This window comes from Gekko japonicus, unplaced genomic scaffold (assembly GCF_001447785.1).
Source record: "Gekko japonicus isolate JY-2015 unplaced genomic scaffold, Gekko_japonicus_V1.1 scaffold7, whole genome shotgun sequence".
Lineage (NCBI taxonomy): Eukaryota > Metazoa > Chordata > Lepidosauria > Squamata > Gekkonidae > Gekko > Gekko japonicus.
In genome coordinates, this window is record NW_015159711.1 from 3557587 (window position 1) to 3564928 (window position 7342).

A 7342-nucleotide genomic window follows, 5' to 3' on the forward strand; every position below is an offset into this window, starting at 1 on the left:
CCGCACAAGCCATTCTATGTGCAACTAGCACATTCGGAGGTTGGCATCGGAGCCACTCTGACCCAATTCCAAACCGGTACTCAAAGAGTTATTGCCTATGCCTCCCGGACGCTGTCCCCGGTTGAGCAACGATTTAATCCGTGTGAAAAGAGCTGCTTAGCTCTTGTGTGGGCGTTGTCACACTGGGAATTCATTATAGGTGGATCCCGGGTGGTGGTACAAACGACCCACACTCCCCTTAAATACATCCTATCGGGTAGGATTCAGGATGGACAAGTGTCGAATGCTAGGATTGCACAATGGACGCTAGCGCTGGTGAATAGAGGTGTCGAGTATAAGAGGGAGCACTCTGAACCACTCGCTCCCCATGGCCTCCTTGCCACGGGAGAGGAGCACGAATGCCCGCTACCTATGGTGGATCACGATCCATGGCCAGCCGTATGGGGCGTTCCCCTCGACGAAGCCAAACTGCAAGGGTTTGCCTGTTGGTTTTGCGATGGATCCAGCTTCCATTTAAATGGCCGCCCCCGTACAGGTTTCGGAGCCGTGAGAGTGCAATCTGAGGTCCAAGCTGATGATTCCGTTTTTGTATGCCTGATGAAAAACCCTTTAGTAAAGACAACATTTATTTAAACTCTAGTGTGTTGTCTCACTTCCTGGGATATAGCGAGCGTTTCATTGGCCATCTGACCTCTGTATAAACGGGTATAGAACTTACGCACAGCCACAAGTACCCAATTTTCCTTGGTAGATAACTTGGATTGGGTCTCCAGGAATTTCCTGGAGAAGTTGGCATAACAGATGCCAGGCACTGCAGTTCCTGTGGCCCTCTTTGTTGGTCTGGGGGAGGAGGAGCAGAGGCACAGCAGCTCCTGACTTGTACTCCCTCTGTGCTGGCCCCACTGTAAGGGTGGGAGGAGTCTTAAGAGAGCACTCCACTGGGATTTTCACCAGGAAAGTAAATAGCCCATCTGCAGTGCGGTGCACTGATTAGACTAGGAGCTGGGAGACCCAGGTTCAAACCTCCACTCTCCCATGGACGCTTGTTGGGTGATGTTGGGCCACTCACACTCTCTCAGCCTAACCTACCTCACAGGGTTGTTTTGAGGATAAAGCAGAGAAGGGTTGTCAGGCTCTTTGGGTTCCCATTGGGGAGAAAACTGGAATATAAATAGAGTGAATAAATAAAAGATAGGCGTGCTTAACCCTTTCAAGTGAAGGAAGGGGTAATCAATATAGGATTGCCGTTACCCGCAAAAGTGTGCCAAGTGCGAGAGCAAACAATGACTGCAAAAGCAAGTTTTTACACAAACAGTGCTGTTTATTGCACGTGTTGCAACTATGCACAATCCAAGTTGCCTTTCCAGGCCTTCAAGGCAATTCATGTTGACAGGGCAAAACTAGGGAGCTAAAACCATCCCGGCTGCCAGTGCCTCGAATCCAGCAGGGGAGTTTATAAAACGATCGGATTAATAGCCGGCATAAATCAAGTGCTCAGTAGGATTAATGAGGTTTCTAACAGAGCCATCACCTCAACACTGCATTAGGCAATATAAGACAACTTGAGTGTTGTCAGCACACAAGAAAAATGAGGTGACCTGCAGGGAGGGGGGAACACAACAGGCTAGTAGGAGTCATGAATCATACATGCTGCCAAATCAGAATTACGGCAAGTGCTAAAACCGGGAAACACACGCTTGGGATTCCCCCATTGGGCTGTTTTCTGGGTTATCTACAATAAACTGTCCTTAAGCTTGAGCTAACGTAAGAGGGGAAGGGCCGTGGCTCAGTGGCAGAGCATCTGCTTGGCATGCAGAAGGTACCCTGCCATCTCTAGTCAAAAGGATCAGGTAGCAGGCAATGTGAAAGACCTCCACCTGAGACTCTGGAGAGCCACTGCCAGTCCGAGTAGATAATACTGACCTTGATGGACCCATGGTCAGATTTCGTCTAATGCAACTTCATGTGGTGTAGTGGTTAAGAGTGGAGGACTCGAATCTGGAGAACCAAGTCTGATTTGCCATTCCTCTGCAAGAAGCCTGCTGGATGACCTTGGGCCAGTCACAGTTCTCTCAGAACTCTCTCAGCCCCACCTACCTCACAAGATGACTGTTGTGGGGAGAAGAAGGGAAGGCGATAGTAAGCCACTTTGAGACTCCTTAGGGTAGAGAAAAGTGGGGAATAAAAACCCACTTTTCTTCTTCTGAACAGAAGGTTGCACCACACAGGATTAGTTTTGTTTCACCCACTTTTGAGAATCCTTTGAGGGCAAACTAACATAAGTATGAGGTGATGTAGCAGACAACTGCAGACTTGCGCTATCATAAGGCTTCTGACTCACCCACACTCGCCCACCGATGGTACACCTGGAACCCATGAACAGCACTGGCACAAGAATGGACAATGCCATCAAGCTTTGACTCCTCACTAATTCATTTGTGGGCTGATTCATGGCTTCTTTGGGTTTGATGGGACGTTGAGCGCTGTGGGCTTTCCAGGTGTACTGGTGGTTTCTCTTTAATGGGGGAGGACGTTTGGTGAGGAAGCTGTTCCTGTGCACCCAGGAGCTGGAAGATATTGAGGTTGAAAGTTGGATGTTGAGACGTGAGGTCACTGCCTATCTAACCACTGTCCCACCCTGACAGATGTTGGCCCAAGAGTACCTACTGCCCCTGTTTCTTCACTAATATTGTGTAACACCAGACCAGTAAGGAATAAGCTTCATACCTATCTGGGTTGCTGGAAAAGGTAAACATTAATCTTGCTTGCGTGACAGAGAAAATGATAGGGTGTCTCTGTCTCCGTTAACACAGCCTGGTTATGCAGTCCTTCATCCGCCTCACAGAGGAGGTCTAGGGATGAGGTGGCTATCATCCGCCATGAGTCTTTCTCCATTCATAGATTATCTGTGAGCCAGCTTGGTGTAGTGGTTAAGAGCGGGGGACTCTAATCTGGAGAACTGGGTTTGATTCCCCACTCCTTCACATGGGTCACAGTTCTCTCAGAGTTCTCTCAGCCCCACCAGCTTCACAGGGTGTCTGTTGTGGGGAGAAAAAGGGAAGGCGATTGTAAGCTGCTCTGAGACTCTTTCGGGTCGTGAAGAGCGGGGTATAAAACCAACTCTTCTTCTTTTCTTCTGTGCAAACTATAGCTGGCATTGATTGTCTGTTCCAGGGGTCCCCAACGTGGTGCCTGTGGGTGCCACTGGTACCTGCCAACACCTTTCATGGTGCCCGCCAAGTGTTTTTAACAAAATGGGCGGGTCCAAGTAGGGCTTTTGCCCAGCAAGACTTCTGACTGGTTGTGGAGACTTTTAAAAATGTGACTTCGGCATCAGCTGCCACCACATGAATCTTTGCTGTGTGACGGAAGGTAAGCTGGGGCAACCACTTTGTGGCTGGGTCCACTATGCTGTGTCGGAATTCCAAAGGTGCCCGTAGGCTCAAAAAGGTGGGCGGCCCCTGGTCCATTTCAGATGTTAGGTTCCAGAGACAGACTGGGCATTTTGTTTCTTTACCAGCTGCCTCGTCCCTCGTGTCTCATCTGGCAGAGGTAATCTTGGCATTGGTGCTGAAGACACCCCGATTCTGATTGTTCTGGATGACTGCAACATTCACAGCTGATGGCACCTTGCCTGGGCTTGCTCAGGATTGCACAGCCTTGCTGGTCACAAGGAGTCTCTCTCAACTTATGAGAGGCCCCACAAATAACAAAAGACATCCCTTAGGCTTAATTTTTTGCACTGAATCTTTAGGGGGAAGTCTGCTTTGGGGAGTCAAGGTCCAGCCTGTGCTCTCATCTGACCACTGCCTCTCAAGGCAGAGATGAATGTGGCACTGATGCGCTGTAGCAATGAAGGGTCAGTTAAAACATCTTGTAGGCTGTTCGATACCCACCGCGGCCAGGGTGAGCACCCGGCCCTAGTCCCAGCTCCCGCCCACTCAGCGGTTCGGAAGTCATAACAACTTACGAGTAGATAAATGGGTACCTGCCTTAGAAGGCAGGGAGCACCCTCCTCCACTGGGAGGTGAGGTGGGAACCTCAGCAGCGACGGTTCGGCGAGCGGCGGCAGCAGCGGAGTGGCGTGTAATGGCGGCGGTAGCTGAGGCGGCAAGCAGAAGAAAAAGGAGACACAACATCTAGCGGTGAACCGGCGGCGAAGGCGGAGCCCAGAAGGCATGAGGACGCTTAGCGCAGCGGAGCCTGAGGGACAGAGCCAGTGCCGCGCCGATGCGATCAGCACGACGAATGGGCCCGCCAACTCCAAAAGATCTCCCGAGGAGCCTGAAGAGAGCGGAGGGAAGATGCCGACCCGAAAGCCGAGAAGCCGAGACGAGCTGAGGACACGTCAACTGAATCCCACCGGGTGCCGTTAGGTAGTCCCGCCCCTAATACGATATATATATATGTGCCCATCGATAGGGACAATACAAAAAAAACTATGTAAGCCGCTCAGAGACCCATGGGAGGGGTTCGAGCAGGGTAGAAGTTGAAGGTAAATAAATAAATAAATAAAATGGTCCACCTGCAGAGAATAATGGATCCAACTGGTTTCCGGAATGCCCTGGGGGACTTTATGGTCCCATCTAACAGCTCATAGAGGATGGCCTATCAGTGGCTACTAGCCATGGTGACTGAGGGGAAACTCCCCTTTCAGAGGCACTAAACCTCTGAATTCCAGAGCCAAGAGGCAACATCAGGGGAAGACCTCGACCTCTATGCCCTGTTGTTGGCTGTCCAGGGGAACTGGTTGGCCACTGTGTGAGACAGTACCCTGGACTAGAGGGACCACTGGTCTGATCCAGCAGGGCTCTTCTTACGTTCTCTGTTGAGATTGCGGAGTGAACCTGGAATGAGAACTCTTGGAAGCTATCAACAATGTTTGCCCCCATCAACCTCTCCCACTCTTGAGGTGAACACTAGTGCTCTGGTACACTACAGAGCTCGGGGACTCGAAGGGGGCTGGGTCTAGAGCTGCATTGGCACAGAACCCAAATAAATCAGAATGTGCTACAGAGCTCACTGAAAGACCTATGAGGATTTCTGGCCACTGTGTGACAGAAATACCACCTGGTATTTCTGGCCACTGTGTGACACAGAGTGTTGGACAGGATGGGCCTTTGGCCTGATCCAACATTGGCATCTCTTATGTTCTTATGTAGGTGGTGACGGCGGCAAAGAAATCCTACTCTGCTGCTACCATTGCACCAGCTAGTTTATGCCTCGCTCGGGTTTTTAAAGGGATTTTGCCACTTATTGCCCCCAAAGTCTGAGCCTTTGAATGCCCAAGAAGTGATTATTAGCTTTGATGCTTTTGCAAAGGGTTTTTTTTTAAACAGAAAATCTCTCAAATGTGTTTTAATTAGGTTGCAATACAGCTGAGACATTAGAACACTAGTACACCATCTGGTGTGTTCATGGATCATTTTGATCCGGCCATGGTGATGAATGCCAACAGGATCCTGAGATTTGTGGAGGTCACCACTTGCACACTGGATCCTTATCTGTCCTAGCTACTGAAATCATGTAAGGATCACAACAATGAGTCCCTGATGTCCATTATAAATCTGTCACTGACTAAGGGCACCTTTCTTGGTCTTTAAAACAGACCGACATCTGTTTGCTACTTTAAAAACCAGTGACAGAAGAGAATTATGTGGCCAATTATCTCCCACTCTGTAATTTAATCTTTCTTGGCAAGATGATCGAGAGAGGACATTACAGTATGTCATGGCTTTAGACAGGTTTCTTTTGTTTGTTTGCATTGCTTTCCAGTTCTGTAAACCTAGTCCTACTGCATTGTTTATTGGAGGTGTTATCCAGGGGCATCGAACTCATTTGTTATGAGGGCCGGATCTGACATAAATGAGACCTTGTTGGGCTGGGCCATGTGGGTCATAAAATGTAATGCCAGGTAGCGGAGGTATAAACTTTATAAAGGACACAAACGAAAAGGGGTCTTTTTTTACTTAAAATAAAAACATGCTCAAAACATTAGCACTCTTGCAATATTTTGTTTATTTAACAATGTCTGATAACGGACACCTCTTGCTCTGAATTCTTGCATCAAAATGTCTGTGCTGTGGCAATCTTGAGTATGCTGTTCAGGTGTTTATCTGTAAGCTGCAAACCTACAATGATGCAGCAGCAGCAGCAGAACTGGAAGAAGTAGCAGCAGACAGCCAGTTCCACTGCGGGCCTGATAGAAGCCCTCTGGGGGCCTGATCCGGCCCCCAGGCCGCATGTTTGACACCCCTGTGTTATGCTGTCTGATTAAATTTTTAAAATATTTTGTAATCCAACATGTCAGTGAGAAAAGTGGGCTACAAATTAGGTAAAGCAAATAAAAGATTCATGGAATCAGATATGGGCTAGCTTATGGATCAGTTACTGGAGCTGCTTACGTTATTACCAGCTGAAGTCTGTCTGTGTGTCCTTTCAAAAGGGGGAAACCCTGGGAGACTGGACGACAGCACCCTGCCTGAGAACCCTAAGTTAAGCAGACAAATTATGTCTCAACAGTCACCACTACAACTGAAACCCCATAACTTAAGAAGTGATGGAATAAAAGTACCTTCGCTAGGCTAAATGCAGCTCAAAGGAACAATAAAACATTCCTTATGGCGCATCCTTCAAAGAGCTCACACAGCAGTGAACTCACTCATTTAGCGACTGATCTGTTTGAGAAGCCTGGAGACAGATTATCGAGGAGCTCTATATTTAGAGTCTCATTATCTCCAAACGATATGATAAACCAAATGAAGCTTTACACAAAATGGTGAGCATCTGAGCGGCCTGTTCTATTATCAGAAGATTGATGATCAGCCTGATCTAAAAATAGCTTGTTGGTTTTCACCATTCTATACTGAGTGTCAAGTACCAGCCCACTCAGGGCCTGCATAGGTACACCTGAGGTACACCTGAATGTAGGAGCGAACAGCCCTCACCCCACCAGTTAGATGCCCCTGGGAGCTTCCAAACAGGGCATAATTGCAATGGCCACTGCATTTGCCCCCAGCATTTGAGAATCCAAGATACACTGACCATCAGCATGGAAAATTTGTTCCAGATTTGGGTCTTTGGTAAATGTATCTGCCATGAATGGGTCCAATCAGTGACTATCAGAGCTAAAGACTTCCTTAAGTTCATTAGGCATTTTGTGAAGCAGCATTTCCCTGCACCTACTACCAAATCATCTTTACTGGAGGACCAAATTCTAATTTTTTGGGGAAACATTTGTCTCTCTCCCAGCAACATCTGAACTTCTATCCCATTCCATCCCCCTCTCTGGAACTTCAAAAACCTAACCCCACCACTTCCTGTTCTCTTTCAGGTTCCCTAC

General features: G+C 48.3%; 1 protein-coding gene across 1 annotated transcript in view; it reads right to left on the reverse strand.

Annotated features, from left to right (window-relative positions):
- ELP3 (elongator acetyltransferase complex subunit 3) overlaps window positions 1–7342 on the reverse strand; it is a 115733-nt gene that overhangs the window by 63016 nt on the left and 45375 nt on the right. The window lies entirely within an intron of this gene.